The sequence below is a fragment of the Mytilus galloprovincialis genome, chromosome 2, assembly GCF_965363235.1.
Source record: "Mytilus galloprovincialis chromosome 2, xbMytGall1.hap1.1, whole genome shotgun sequence".
In the NCBI taxonomy this organism is placed as follows: domain Eukaryota; kingdom Metazoa; phylum Mollusca; class Bivalvia; order Mytilida; family Mytilidae; genus Mytilus; species Mytilus galloprovincialis.
The window spans coordinates 57,665,547-57,682,609 of NC_134839.1; positions in this window are offsets into that span (position 1 = coordinate 57,665,547).

A 17,063-nucleotide genomic window follows, 5' to 3' on the forward strand; every position below is an offset into this window, starting at 1 on the left:
TACATAAGGACATTCTTTTAAAAAAGGAAAGCGAGTATAGAAATCACGGAAGATTTAGACTTTGACAGAAAATGAATAAATATATAAATATGACACCAATTTTGTCATTTTTATTCGAAATTACAAGCTGAGACTACTATATACATGTACTATGTTATAGTAGTCTCAATTACAAGCAATTGAAGAAAGACTTAGAAGGTTGATGTACTGTTAACCAATTCTTTTAATAATATCTAGATGAAAATATTTTGTTTTACCAAATTCAAGTGTACGCCCGGGCGTTTTGACGTAAACGTAGCTAGGCGCATGTAATTTCAGTCGTGGAGATACATGTAGGTTCAGTCCACGTTCAGTTTTACGATTAAATATAGATTTCGGAAATTTGGCTAGCGAAGATTGTGTCGGACTAACAAGGTTACCTCTATATTCCGAAAATAAAGTTTATATTTATGTGGACCTAGAAAAACATCGGAATTATTTTCATTTTTTCACTACTTTTGTTCACGAATTTGTTCACGTTTTGGAGAGTTTTGATTGCGAAGAATCACATGGTAATACTTTTTTTACATTAGGATTTTCTCTTCAGGCTATGTTTCAAAACATTTTAAATTTGGACTCCTTTGGGTTTTCTCGTTCAGAAATTGAAAACTGTCCCATCACTCAACTTTAGTAAAAAAAAAACAAAAACAAAAAACAAAAACAAAAAAAACAACAACAACAAAAAAAAATCAAAAAAAAATTTAATTCATTATCCCGTCTTTGGTAAATGTTTTGGCTTTGGCATTCAAAATTCTAAATTTCCAAGCTATGGCCTTGAGTAAAACATATATAGATCAGAGAAATACAGTTGCTAAAATTTAAAGAAAAGAGATATAATTATGAGTGCTGAAATATTAAGAAAAGGGAAATATGGGTTGCTTGAATATAGATAATAGACAAAATATGAGATGAAAAAAAGATAAAGACTAAAGAAATATAGGAGGTAAAAAATATAAAGAATACAGAATTGTAGGGAGTTAAAATATAAAGAATACAGAAATAAGCGAGGCAAAATATTAAGAAAACAAAAATATGGGGTGCTTGAAAATGAATAATAGATAAATATAGGATGCAAAAAAAATTTAAAGACTAAAGAAATATGGGAGGTAAAAAATATACAGAATAGAGGAACCGGTTTCAGGCGGTCTAAACTGGTTTAAACCAGTTTCATATACACTATAAATAATTATATAGCTTATATTTCATTCAACCCATAAAAGAACCAATCAGGAAGCTTGAAATTAATACTTGCCTATAAAAGCATAGAACATCTAAAACAATTATTTTCTGCATTTAATTCAACGTGAAACAATTTTGAAACATGGAAACAGATCTATACTACGCTGAAGACGATATTATCAGAAGAGAATTCCATGGTGACGTAACATTCGCCATCGCAAATACGTGTATGGGTCCAACAACACCATCTATCGTCCCATCCCTTAATATCTGAACGACTTCGTTTAACATGCGATCTCTGCGAGAAAAGTTTCAACCGACCAGCAAAACTTTTAGCTCATAAACAAACCAAACATGAAGGCATTCGGTATCCATGTACAAAGTGTCATAAAACGTTCCTTCAGAGCTATGAAAAACGCAAACACGAAAATCAGTGCTCAGGTAGCCCCACTGTGTTACCGACATATGAATGTATGATTTGTTCCAAGCGTTGTACGTGTGACGGCTAACGGATTACGTCAACACCAACAATACAGTCACAGTCCCATTAGTCAATCACTAAAAAGACCAACACAAGTATCCATTGAGCAACCAGCCATCAAGAAACCACGCACCAATCCCTCGAAGCCAGCCGTTCAGCGTGTCCATTGTCGACGATGTAATGAGTCATTCACCAATAAACGGGACTTATACCTTCACGGTATGCAACGACACTATCAGATCGGACAGGGGACACAATTGCAAGCATCCCCTTATGGAAAGGGTCCATATCCTTGGGAGGTAGAAGGAGGTGAAAACGACCTAGCTTTAAAAGAAGTGTACAAGGCCAACGCTCCTTTAATCTTGGAAAATCATCGAGAAGGTCCCATTCATTCCGTATATAATATACCACTAACGAATGACGTTGACATGCACCAACTCATGCTAGCTGCCGACAGTATATACCAGCGACAACAACACGCCTTTAAGCTTACCATGACCTTTGGCGTCATTTTAATTCACGCAGAAGAAAAGCGCTACAGGTTTTTCAAACCTTACGAAAACGGTTCCGTCTTTGAAGAACCCCTGTTTATTTCAAAGAGAAGTGATATCGAGAAACTACGGCGGAAACTTACAAACTTAAATCTGTGGGAATACCTGATGAAACAGAGACCCGACACCAAATGGAAACCGTTTCTAGTGACCAATGCGCTATTTGTAATCGACACTACCAATTATACGCTAGGAAAAGGAGAAACGTCCCTGCCAGACTACATTAAAGACAAGAATAGCATATACGCTCTCGTGAAAGACAATAAAAATGCTAAGCCATTTACGGATAAACTCTGTGCTTTCCGGTGCTTGGCGTTACACAGAGGACAATCCATCACTAACTTAGAACGTAGTCTGCAGCATTATTTTCAACAACGAAATGAAAGTACATACGAAGCAAAGCTGTTTCCCGGATTACAGTTACAAGAAATTCCAGAATTTGAATCCTGTTTTCAATTGAATATAAACGTCTATGAATTAAAGGAAGACGATACGGCTTTTTGCGTGTACAAGTCTGTCTGTCGTTTTAAAGAGACAATGTATTTAAATATGTACGAACATCACCTCTCTTACATTAAAGAGTTTGAGAATTACGCTAAAAAATACCAATGCCAAACATGTGAACGTCACTTTAATCATCACGGTAACCTTCACCGACATCAGCGCACGTGTACCAATCAAACGAAGTATATATACCCTGGTGGATTTTTTAAAGCCCAACAAACCATTTTCGAAAAATTGGAAGAATGTGACATTCAAGTTCCGGCGAATATTTCCGTGGTTCATTGTTTTTGATTTCGAGGCTATACTGCAAAAACTGCACGAGTCGACTTCCGGTAAACTACAATATACGTCTAAACATGTACCAATCTCCGTCTCTCTCTGCAGCAACGTATCAGGACATACCGATCCGATGTGTTCCGTTGACTCCAACCTCGATACATTATTAAACTCCATGTTTAATGCCATGATTGAGATATATGAAACTGTTATTGAACTGTCCGAAATCAAATGGAGTTGGGTCAAACAGGAACTGAATAAAACCATACAGCGCTGGAGTGAAGAAGGGGATTTTAATCAGGACGAAGATGCATGCATTGATGAAGACGATGAAGACAATCAACCACCAGAGGGCGATCAAAGCATTCTCAATGGGAAAAAAATCATGGAAAATCAATTGAAATCTCTATATGGACAGTTAGAAGGATATATGACACAGATTCCAGTATTAGGATTTAATTCGGGGAAATACGATTTAAATCTCATAAAACAAAAACTCGCCATGTTTCTAGATATGCACGAAGAAGAAGATCGTCCGTTTGTCGTTAAAAAGAACAACACGTATGCCTGTATATCCTCTAAATATTACAAATTTCTCGATGTGATGCAATTTTTAGCACCAGGAACATCATACGCTAAATTCTTAAACACATACCAGGTGGAGGAGCAAAAAGGATTTTTTCCATACGAATGGTTTGATGACCCCGAAAAATTAAATCATCCCGAATTAACACCACATGAAGCTTTTTACAGTTCCCTGAAACAAACGAACATTTCACCGGAAAATTACTAATTTTGTGTCAACGTTTGGCAAGAGAATAATATGTCAACATTCGAAGATTTTTTAGTATGGTATAACATCATGACGTCGGACCCTTCGTAACGGCTGTAGAACGTCTTCAAACATTCTATTTCTAGAAAAACATTTTCAAGATTGCTATATCCATCCCTGGAATCACCAGACGCATGCTCTAACAGCCAAGGAAGCGGGAGCCAATTTTGCCTTATTTGATAAGCAAAACAAAGATCTGTATAAAGTATTTAAAGACAATATCATTGGCGGGCCGAGCATCATTTTTACTCGATATCACAAGGCTGGTGAAACACGTATTCGAGTGGGAGACCAGATCTGTCAAAAAGTGATTGGATTGGATGCAAATGCCTTGTATTTAGAAGCCATCGGAAAACCAATGCCTGTTGGTCCTTTTATTAGACGGAGGAGCGAGAAAAACTTTAGTCCTGAATGTAGAGATCACTATATGATGGCTTATCACTGGATGAATTATCTGATTACCTCTGGTCAAGCAAGCGTACACCACAAATTGAATTATGGATCAGAGAAACGGGTTGGCAAATACTTGGTGGACGGTTGAGACTCAAGTACGAACACAATATATCAATTCCACGGATGTTATTTTCACGGGAACCAGTGTGACGTCACAGCCAACATAAAAGATCAACGATGGATCGAAAATCGAGAGCACAAATTAAAGAAGACTTTTGATACCACAAATTATTTGAAATCACAAGGATATAACGTTGTTGAAATGTGGGAATGTGACTTCCGAAATCTCCACAAAAACCCACAAGTGCATGCTATCATCACCAAATGACGTCCTACCTTCTATAGAAAACATCCGGGCAGAGTTAACGAAACCCAAATATTAAATGCCGTCCGAAGTGGAGATTTATTTGGAATGTGTCAGGTGGATATATGTGTTCCAGAAGAATGGGCCGATGAATTTAAAGGACAGAGTGATATGACACCACACGACTATTTCGTAGAAATGTCCCCTCTGTTTTGTAACATGGAAATCCCCTTCGACTCGTTTGGACAACGCATGCAAGAACACGTTGAAAAACATAATTTATCAAAGAAACCACGCAGACTGTTGGTAGGTGGAATGAAAGCGACAGAAATATTGATTGCAACGCCTCTTTTAAAGTGGTACATTTTACATGGAATGAAGGTAACAAAAATACACGAGGTCGTGGAATTTCAAACTCAAGCCTGCTTTAAGAATTTTGTACAGGAAGTTAGTGAAGCACGCAGACAAGGAGATCAAAATCCAGATATGGCCATTATCGGAGAAACGAGAAAACTAATAGGAAATTCCAGTTATGGCTCATTGATTATGGATAAAACACGTCATCGTCACATCAAGTATGTGCAGGGTGAAACGCCAACTTGTTTATTGGTCAATAAAGCACAGTTTCGGAAGTTAGAATACATCCATGAAGAAACAGACTACTACGAAGCGGAGCTGTCAAAAGATAAAATACGATTAGATTTGCCCATTCAACTTGGACATATGATTTTGCAATACGCTAAACTAAGAATGCTGGAATTTTATTATGACGTTATGGATGTGTACATCGATCGAAGTCAATTCGAACTGATGGAAACTGACACCGATTCGATCTATACGGCTATTTCCGGTTCCTGTTTAAGTGACGTTATAAAACCGAGTATGAAAGAAAAGTACAAATGTATCAACATGGCCTAACTGGGTTCTGTGATCGTCAAGACGTGGAAGCCGACAACACTGTTCACTGGTTTCCGAGAACCTGTTGTGACATGCACGCAAAATATGACAAAAGAACACCTGGACTTTTCAAGCTAGAGTTTGAGGGAGACGAAATGATTGGTTTATGTTCTAAAAGCTATATAGTATCTAACTCCGAAGAAAGTCGAGAGGAAAACAGAGTGAAATTGAGTTGCAAAGGAGTCAATAAGAATACAATCGTTAATCCGCTAGATATGTTTCGCTTCGTACTACAGACAGGACAGTCAAAGTCATCTATCAATCGGGGATTCCGACCGAAAACAATACCATCTTCGCATATCGCCAAGAGAAGATAGGCTGGAACTATTTTTACATCAAACGGAAAGTACGGGCGCACGGCATACATACCGATCCGTTAGACATTATACTTTGTCCGGTATCTAAGGAGGAGGAGGAGCATCAGGAGGAGGAGGAAACACATTAACGACCAGTTCATATATATAAGCAGCGATTTATTAAAAAGTTTTCATTTGAGATATGACTGAGGAAATACAGAAACGTCTAGAACGTCACGTTCTAAATATACAGCACATTAAACGTATGATAATAAACATCGAGAAGACAAGTAAAAACGTTAAAGACATAATCAAGTTGATAGCGGACTTAAACTTGAGTGCGAAACGTTGAATTTATATATATATTTATCCTGCAATTGGGTGTCCTACTATACAGATACAGCCCTACAGATATCGCTATGCTGTATCTGTATACTATACAGATATCGCTTTAAAGCTCCGCCCACTGCCGGACTGAGTATTGTTTGAACCTGTGTGACCTCAGAATGTGTATTCCAGTTGCATTCCAATGACGATGACAATTGTCGATTTCAAAACTTGAATGTGTATGATTGTGTTACAAAATCAACCATGTCAATTTCAGCATGCATGGTTTAGTGAATGTCAAGTCTGAAGCGTAGGACAACTCGCACACTTCTGTTTCAAATTTGACAATGTTTTGTTATTTGTTTTTACTGTTGAAATTAGTTGTTATGTTAAAATAGATAATTATTCACCTTGAGCGATGTATTATTGTTGACCATTCGAGATTCTTTTTTTGCGAACCCGTCTTCAGCGTAATGTGTGATTTTGATATTACTACGCGGGCCTCGAGGGATTACAAATAGAAAATAAATGCTAATTATGTTAGTTTTTGTGTCTTTCAAAACACAAACAATATACAGAATTAATTGCAGGATAAAGGCAATAACTGTTTAGTGTCTTTAAATATCAGCTGTATTTGTACTCGGCTCGAAACAGGTGTAGTAGCTCGCTAAAAGCTCGCATACATCTTGTTTCCTAGCCTCGTACAAATACAGCTGATATTTGAAGACACTAAACAGTTATTGTCTATATATCTATATGACAAACACCAAAAGAATGATAAAACAAGACCTAAGAAAAATGTGGAACACGATGCCCAACACCATTGAAACTCCCGATCAATATCGTCGAATGATTATCAGTATTTTCGGAGACGGAAAAACAAACCAAGGGCGATGGTTAATTTTGAATCTATTCACCAAAGACTTGTGCGAGCGATGGCCAGACAGAGCATGGATGTTTACTGCAGACTATGATCGATGTAAAAAGGAATTCATCGACACGTGATATTAATGATTATTACCTCTCTGACCAATGACCGTGATTCTTTTCAAAACCAATGAACATACAGGATTTTTTTTCTTCTGACCAATGAACGTGATTCTTTTCGAACCAATGAACATACAGAGCTTTTTTTTCTGACCAATGAACGTGATTCTTTTATGGACCAATGAACATGCAGTACTTTTTAGGAACTACTATAAAGGGTTCGTTCCTAGTATGTAGATTATTTGATAGATATATATTCAAGATGTTCGCACTAGGCCGTCAACGCTATCTGGAATGGGGTAAAGACGATAGATATACGGGTTTGGGAGAATGCTAAAACACCTACCAGAGAAGGCATAAACCTACCCTTGCTGCGGTGGTAGAGCATTTGTGATAACCTGCAGAATATCAACGACGCAATACAGCATCTAAAGCAGGGAGTTAAAGTCAACATCCGTCTTCATATAGGGAAGGATGTTTTTGTCTGCGTCAATTCGAACCATCCATGCATAAATATTCGTCAGATTTGGTATCCACCTAATGAAACAATCTTGAAACCAGCAAAGAAAGGAATCACTTTAAGTCTGCCGGAATGGAAGACATTAATTGATGTGATACCGGAAATAGAGAAAGCCGTACCAGAAGTGAACACAATGATTCCCTGTTGGCAGACGCATGACAATCAGGAGGACTGATGGAATTGTAGTGAATGTTTCGGTCATTGTCCTGAATATCTTAATAATATGTAATATGTATGTGAAAGATGATGATGATGTATGATTCTATATATTAAAAGAAAAAAAAAGAAGCATAAAAGAAGAGAAAAAAGGGGAAAACAGGCTTATGAAAGAAGAAAAAAAAAATAAAAAAAGAAATAAAAGAAGAAGAAAAAAAGAAGAAGAAAATAAGCTTCAAAAAGAAAAGAAAAAGCTCTAACTCCGCCTAACATCTTTATGTTAGACAGTCTCAAGCCTGCGAAGGAGGAGAGGAGCTTAGTAAAGAATAAGGATCATCACAGACATGTATATTTAGTCACGTGAATCATAAATGAGATTTATAACAACACAAATGTGTAGCGCACTGGAAAAATGATCATTACTCAATGTCATTGACATGTCCATTTTTAGCCTTCAGAATTTCTTAAACAATCATTTTAAGCTAGTGAAAATTTCAACATATTTATTTTTAAGGGTGTTGAAATTCCAAGTTGGTGAATTTTAAGGGTGTTTAATTTTCAACAAAAAATACCCTGTACGAGAAAGAAAAATGAATCGCGTGCATTTTCCTTGAGCTATGATTTTATCCATTTGTTTTTTAGGGCTTCATAATTTATATTCAATACGGTTTTAGAGGACTTAAAATTCAATACATCAGGGAAAAAACTACTTGGTCTCTATTATTTATATTACTTTTTGTAGCCAATCAAATGTTTCTAAATTCCCTATTTTTAGGGTGTATACTATTTCGAATCATTGTTTTTAGGGTCAATGTCATTAGTTTATAGTGACTCTTTCCCAGAAACTATCCAATGATACTCTTGACGTGGTCTATATAAAGATAAGAAACGGGTTGTTTCGTTCATTCTTGTTGAAAGTTTCTTCAAGAACACATCGAATACGTGAACAAGAGACCATTTAAGATGCAGCTGACTAACGTGGTGGTACAAGGCGAGTTGAATTGTTCTATCAATCTGCGGGATCTGGCTCTTAAACTAGTAAACGTTCGATACAATCCCCGATCTTTTTCAGCGCTTATATGGCAGCATAGGAAAATTGGTGGTAACTGTAATGGGAAAAGTTCTTCTTTATTACAAGGACGCCGTAGACTCCGACAATATGCGCGAGTGTTACAGAAACTAGGTTACGAGATAAAATTGAAGAACGTTCGAGTGATCACTGCATCGGCTGTTCATAAAATAGACGGACCCATTAATCCACTTCATTTACCTCGGGAATTTAGCTATGAACCCGAACTTTTTCCTGCAATCATGCTTCGTCGACAAGGTATTCATTATCTATGTCAGTGTTCTCCCCAGGATTTTTTGATAGCGCTGTGGTGAGCGCGCGATGATCGATTCATTCACCATTTTTACATAATGTTACATTTATATATAACTACCATGTTGTTGATATTATATTTCATATTCAAAACCTGCATTTTGTATACATATACTTTCACTAAAATGGAAAAAAGTTACATTTTAAATATTATGTTTTAAAAATTAAAATGACTAGATAATTTATATGATTTGATTTCATTACCATCCTTCCAATTGTTTTGTGTGAGAGTAAGTATGCACTTTTAGTTGTTTGACTTATAAACTAGTTATACATCCTTTACAACTTCATAAATTTACTGAAGTTTTCAATGACCATGATGACAATTTAAGATTAGTATTTTTTCATTAACTTTTATTAACATTTCTAGCAATTTGAAATTACAACTTTTCAATAAAAATGAGTTTAGTATTTAAAAAGAAGAAATGAAATTGCCCTTTCAATAATATTCAAATGTTATCAAAGACTTGCTTAAAAAAGGCTAACATGTTCCAAAATAAATATGAAAGAAATCCTATGTAATTTTTTTTAAAGATTTTTATCTTATTTTTAACGTTGAATTACCAATCAAATAAATTATGTTTGCCAATTGAAACAATTACCACATTTAGAGGTTGTGTTTGAGATCATTTTATAAACATTTGAAGACTTGCCACCAGATAAGTTTGTCAAGATTTGACAATACTTCTTTTAGGACTTTCCCTCCCAAATTATCTCCCTTAAAGGCTAACACAACTTCCTGTTTACATTTTGTGGCTTATGTAGCATGAAATGCCATTCCTTATCCAAGCCATCCTATGTTTATATTAAATTTAAAGCATTATCTAATTGATATATTTTGATGGTTGGTTGACAATTATCGATATTTTCTACATATTTACACAAATTTTTCGTTTCGTTTCGTTTTTTCTCTGATCCATGTGGAAAAGAGTGATGGATGGACAACTTATCGTAAAATACGGACTTGTAATGAATCCCTTGATAACATGAATGCTTCCTTGAAGAAATACAGGTTCAACAGCGGTTGTAAACGTAAAAATAATGAAATAATCGTAGATGGTTAACAAAAAATGGTCGAGACCACGTTGTCAGAGAAGGGGTAAGACTTCCTTCATATAATTTAGAAATGAACTTTTCAGCACCAGAGACATGTTTTATATGTCTCTGTTAGCACTGTTCATTACTTTTATGAAGTTTCTGCATCTTTTTAAAGCGAAAACTCGAGGAAGGAAATGTTTATTTGGCAGTAAAAGTTTTGCAAATGGCGCCATTTTGTTCATTTATTGAACTGGCCCCTCCGATATTTGACTACGTTGGGTGAATTAACGATCTTTCGGTTATTTCAACCAGTCGATCACGTGATCGGATTGTGTACAAAATAATACAGGAAGCTTGAACATTCAAAAACAATAGCGCTGATTTTGATTGGATAGCGCTGCGGTCTGCCCAAATACCACAGCGGTAAATTAGGATAGCGCTGAACATCGCGGTGCTAAAACGGCCTGGGGAGAACACTGTATGTCGTTTATCGGGGATATTGATGATTACGGGTATTCACAATGAACAGGACTTTGAGACAGTATATTCAGTGATTAGGGAAATTGAACGTATAAGAGAGGCTAATTCATGTTAAGCGATGGATATGGATATAACATATTGTCGTCTGTTGTTTGCACAAAAACGCTGCGAGTTTTTTTCTATTCTGTTGTCCATTCGAAATGATAACACCCGATTGCGATGTTATATGGATAATAAAGAGCTTGATACATGGAAACACGAGATGATTTCATGGTTTTGTGAGAAAGGTTAATAAGAGGGAGTTTCAAGCAAGAACATAATAACGATGACCTATAAAGACTATTTGGAGAAGATATATTACAACCCCCAACACCCAGGATCTTTGTCAGGTGTAAATAAACTATATAAAGCAGTGCGGAAAGAATGAAAGTATGTACTAGGAAAAACGAAAATTAGAAAATGGTTGGAAACTCAAGAAACGTTTGGTCTTCATCGCCAAGTGAATAGAAAATTTCCTCGAGCTCAAGTAATCTCACCATATATCGACTACCAATGGGACGTTGACACTGCTGTGTTAACAACGTACACTAAAGACAATGATGGATATGCCTACTTTGTACTAGCGATTGATGTCTTCTCTCGATTCATATGGACAAAGGTTCTCAGATCCACTAAAGTAGTGGAGATGCGAGATACATTGGAATCGATTTTTAGAGAGGGTAGAAAGCCAACTAAATTTCGCTCTGATAAAGGAGTTGAATATAAAAACCGGGAGGTTGCAAGACTACTCAAGGAAAGAAGTATAGACCAGTTTTTCACTGAAAATGAATTAAAAGCATCCTACGCTGAAAGAGGGATTAAAACGATAAAGTCTAGACTCGGTCGATATATGACTAGACATCAGTCATATCGATGGATTGATGTTTTAGCATCAGTGACACAAAGTTATAATGCTACGATTCATCGATCAATAAAGATGGCTCCAAAAAATGTGACTCAAAATGATGAAATTAGGTTATGGAAAATGCAATCTAGAGCTCAAAGAAAGAAAAAAGTCTCAAAAACAACACCTCGGTATGCTTTTGTGAAACAGTTAGAATTTCAAAATTACATTACGTGTTTGACCGTGAATATGACGAGCGTTGAACGATGGAGTATTTTATAGTTGCTGACAGAGGAAAAAGACAAGGACTCCCCTATTTCGTTCTGAAGGATACGATGGGTTTTGTTATTCAGGGGATATTTCAAAGTGAAGAACTCAGTAAAGTGACGATAACCGATGATACCGTTTATCGAATAGAAAAAGTATTGCGTAAGAGAAGAGGAAATGTATATGTGAAATGGATGGGCTGGCAAAACAAGTTTAATTCATGGATACCTCAAACTATGCTGAAAAACTATAAGAGCCCTTAAAAAAAAGACGACTACTATGGATAATTTTTACGTTCATCTATACTGCTGGGATTCGATAACAACGCATGTGGATAATCATGCAGGACAGTTTGTGATTGATTTACCAAAATATTTTTGTTTGATGGTCATTGGGAATGTGCTATAACGGAAATCAACTTCAAGTCAGATTTTGAACACCCTACGGGACGTATTTATGTTTACTGCGATCTCATAGAACAGTCCTACGTGCGAAATACGACACTATGTGTTTTACGTTCTGTACCTATTCAAGACGATGAGCAAACGGATTTAGTTTTTACTCCATTATTCTATATGAAAATCCTTCGACAGGACATGAATCGTATTCAGATTTTCATAAGAGACGAAGAGCTCAAGCCCTGTCGGTTTAAATCGGGAGGTTTATACTGCACACTTCATTTCCGAAAGAGATGGGTTCGATAGATGTCTATGACTATAACAAATGACGATGGATCCCATACGTGCCTGATCATAAAAAATGGGAACAACATTTTGCAGATGTGACCGAGGGAAGAGTTCACCCGGATTATAAAGGGCGATACATCGTGGGTAGAGACTCTAGGTTCCGTTCATTATCAGATAATATAGACGTAAATCTGGTGAGTCCTGTAGCACAGTCCTTGGAGATGGCAAAATCTGAATTGAAAAGAGAGAGACAAAAAGTTATAAGAGAGAGGGTGAAAAAACCTAGAACGGGGTATAATCAACTTGAAACCTAGTGAGATATAGAACTCTCTGGAAAAAATGATGAATCAACTTGAAGAGAACCACGGAGATGAGCTTTCTATTTTTACACCACCACCCAGTAATACCGCCATACAGAGGAGGGAGTTTATTGAGTATAGAGCAATCAGTCAACTGTCAAATTATGCGGATTTGGAATTTCTCATTCCACCACAGTCTGCCGGATATATGGATTTAAACAGAAGTACTCTGAAAATTAAAGTGCGACTCACAGATGCCTATAGTTATCGAAGGTACCAGGATTATAATTTAGTATGCCAGACGCGCGTTTCGTCTACATAAGACTCATCAGTGACGCTCATATCAAAATATTTATAAAGCCAAACAAGTACGAAGTTGAAGAGCATTGAGGATCCAAAATTCCAAAAAGTTGTGTCAAATACGGCTAAGGTAATCTATTCCTGGGAAAAGAAAATCCTTATTTTTTCGAAAAATTCAAAATGATATCCCAATCCTTAAAGACGATAACGTCGGGTTGGTGAATCTAGGCTTACACTCTTTATTTTCTCAAGTGGATTGCTATCTGCAGCAGACAGCTGTTGGTCAGACGGGAACCAACTATCCATATAAGGCGTATATAGATACGTTACTGTCTACCAGTGCCAATGATAAAGTAGAGTTGGAATCACAACTGTTTATAAAAAATACCGTTGGCCCCGATGATCCTAACGTTCGTGGGGGTAGTAATACCGGGCTCTATATCAGAGGTCAATACACAAAAGAAGGTCAAATCTTAGAACTAGAGGTACCTATACATTCAGACATTTTTCAACAAAACCGATTATATTATAAATGGTGTAAGCTTGTCTTTGAGGTTGCATCAAAGTAAGAACGCATTCCGTTTGATGTCAGATAAAAGTGGTGCAAGTTATAACGTACACATTATGGATGCTAGTTTCAAGTTGTGCGTACAGAAACCTAACGCAGGAGTGTTAATGGCTCATAGTAAACTGTGAAAAGACTCTTCCGCTATTTATCCATACATAAACATTCCAAGTTGGTGAATTTTAAGGGTGTTTAATTTTCAACGAAAAATACCCTGTACGAGAAAGAAAAATGAATCGCGTGCATTTTCCTTGAGCTATGATTTTATACATTTGTTTTTTAGGGCTTCATAATTTATATTCAATACGGTTTTAGAGGACTTAAAATTCAATACATCAGGGAAAAAACTACTTGGTCTCTATTATTTATATTACTTTTTGTAGCCAATCAAATGTTTCTAAATTCCCTATTTTTAGGGTGCATACTATTTCGAATCATTGTTTTTAGGGTGCTGAAGGTCAATGTCATTAGTTTATAGTGACTCTTTCCCAGAAACTACCCAATGATACTCTTGACGTGGTCTTTATAAAGATAAGAAACGGGTTGTTTCGTTCATTCTTGTTGAAAATTTCTTCAAGAACACATCGAATACGTGAACAAGAGACCATTTAAGATGCAGCTGACTAACGTGGTGGTACAAGGCGAGTTGAATTGTTCTATCAATCTGCGGGATCTGGCTCTTAAACTAGTAAACGTTCGATACAATCCCCGATCTTTTTCAGCGCTTATATGACAGCATAGGAAAATTGGTGGTAACTGTAATGGGAAAAGTTCTTCTTTATTACAAGGACGCCGTAGACTCCGACAATATGCGCGAGTGTTACAGAAACTAGGTTACGAGATAAAATTGAAGAATGTTCGAGTGATCACTGCATCGGCTGTTCATAAAATAGACGGACCCATTAATCCACTTCATTTACCTCGGGAATTTAGCTATGAACCCGAACTTTTTCCTGCAATCATGCCTCGTCGACAAGGTATTCATTATCTATGTCGTTTATCGGGGATATTGATGATTACGGGTATTCACAATGAACAGGACTTTGAGACAGTATATTCAGTGATTAGGGAAATTGAACGTATAAGAGAGGCTAATTCATGTTAAGCGATGGATATGGATATAACATATTGTCGTCTGTTGTTTGCACAAAAACGCTGCGAGTTTTTTTCTATTCTGTTGTCCATTCGAAATGATAACACCCGATTGCGATGTTATATGGATAATAAAGAGCTTGATACATGGAAACACGAGATGATTTCATGGTTTTGTGAGAAAGGTTAATAAGAGGGAGTTTCAAGCAAGAACATAATAACGATGACCTATAAAGACTATTTGGAGAAGATATATAACAACCCCCAACACCCAGGATCTTTGTCAGGTGTAAATAAACTATATAAAGCAGTGCGGAAAAAATGAAAGTATGTACTAGGAAAAACGAAAATTAGAAAATGGTTGGAAACTCAAGAAACGTTTGGTCTTCATCACCAAGTGAATAGAAAATTTCCTCGAGCTCAAGTAATCTCACCATATATCGACTACCAATGGGACGTTGACACTGCTGTGTTAACAACGTACACTAAAGACAATGATGGATATGGCAACTTCGTACTAGCGATTGATGTCTTCTCTCGATTCATATGGACAAAGGTTCTCAGATCCACTAAAGTAGTGGAGATGCGAGATACATTGGAATCGATTTTTAGAGAGGGTAGAAAGCCAACTAAATTTCGCTCTGATAAAGGAGTTGAATATAAAAACCGGGAGGTTGCAAGACTACTCCAGGAAAGAAGTATAGACCAGTTTTTCACTGAAAATGAATTAAAAGCATCCTACGCTGAAAGAGGGATTAAAACGATAAAGTCTAGACTCGGTCGATATATGACTAGACATCAGTCATATCGATGGATTGATGTTTTAGCATCAGTGACACAAAGTTATAATGCTACGGTTCATCGATCAATAAAGATGGCTCCAAAAAATGTGACTCAAAATGATGAAATTAGGTTATGGAAAATGCAATCTAGAGCTCAAAGAAAGAAAAAAGTCTCAAAAACAACACCTCGGTATGCCTTTCGTCTGGGTGAAACAGTTAGAATTTCAAAATTACGTTACGTGTTTGACCGTGAATATGACGAGCGTTCACGATGGAGTATTTTATAGTTGCTGACAGAGGAAAAAGACAAGGACTCCCCTATTTCGTTCTGAAGGATACAATGGGTTTTGTTATTCAGGGGACATTTCAAAGTGGAGAACTCAGTAAAGTGACGATAACGATGATACCGTTTATCGAATAGAAAAAGTATTGCGTAAGAGAAGAGGAAATGTATATTTGAAATGTATGGGCTGGCCAAAGAAGTTTAATTCATGAATACCTCAAACTATGCTGAAAAAATATAAGAGCCCTTAAAAAAAAGACGACTATTATGGATAATTTTTACGTTCATCTATACTGCTGGGATTCGATAACAACGCATGTGGATAATCATGCAGGACAGTTTGTGATTGATTTATCAAAAACCTTTTTGTTTGATGGTCATTGGGAATGTGCTATAACGGAAATCAACTTCAAGTCAGATTTTGAACGCCCTACGGGACGTATTTATGTTTGCTGCGATCTCATAGAACAGTCCTACGTGCGAAATACGACACTATGTGTTTTACGTTCTGTACCTATTCAAGACGATGAGCAAACGGATTTAGTCTTTACTCCATTATTCTATATGAAAATCCTTCGACAGGACATGAATCGTATTCAGATTTTCATAAGAGACGAAGAGCTCAATCCCTGTCGGTTTAAATCGGGAGGTTTATACTGCACACTTCATTTCCGAAAGAGATGGGTTCGATAGATGTCTATGACTATAACAAATGACGATGGATCCCATACGTGCCTGATCATAAAAAATGGGAACAACATTTTGCAGATGTGACCGAGGGTTCACCCGGATTATAAAGGGCGATACATCGTGGGTAGAGGCTCTAGGTTCCGTTCACTATCAGATAATATAGACGTAAATCTGGGGAGTCCTGTAGCACAGTCCTTGGAGATGGCAAAATCTGAATTGAAAAGAGAGAGACAAAAAGTTATAAGAGAGAGGGTGAAAAAACCTAGAACGGGGTATAATCAACTTGAAACCTAGTGAGATATAGAACTCTCTGGAAAAATGATGAATCAACTTGAAGAGAACCACGGAGATGAGCTTTCTCTTTTTACACCACCACCCAGTAATACCGCCATACAGAGGAGGGAGTTTATTGAGTATAGAGCAATCAGTCAACTGTCAAATTATGCGGATTTAGA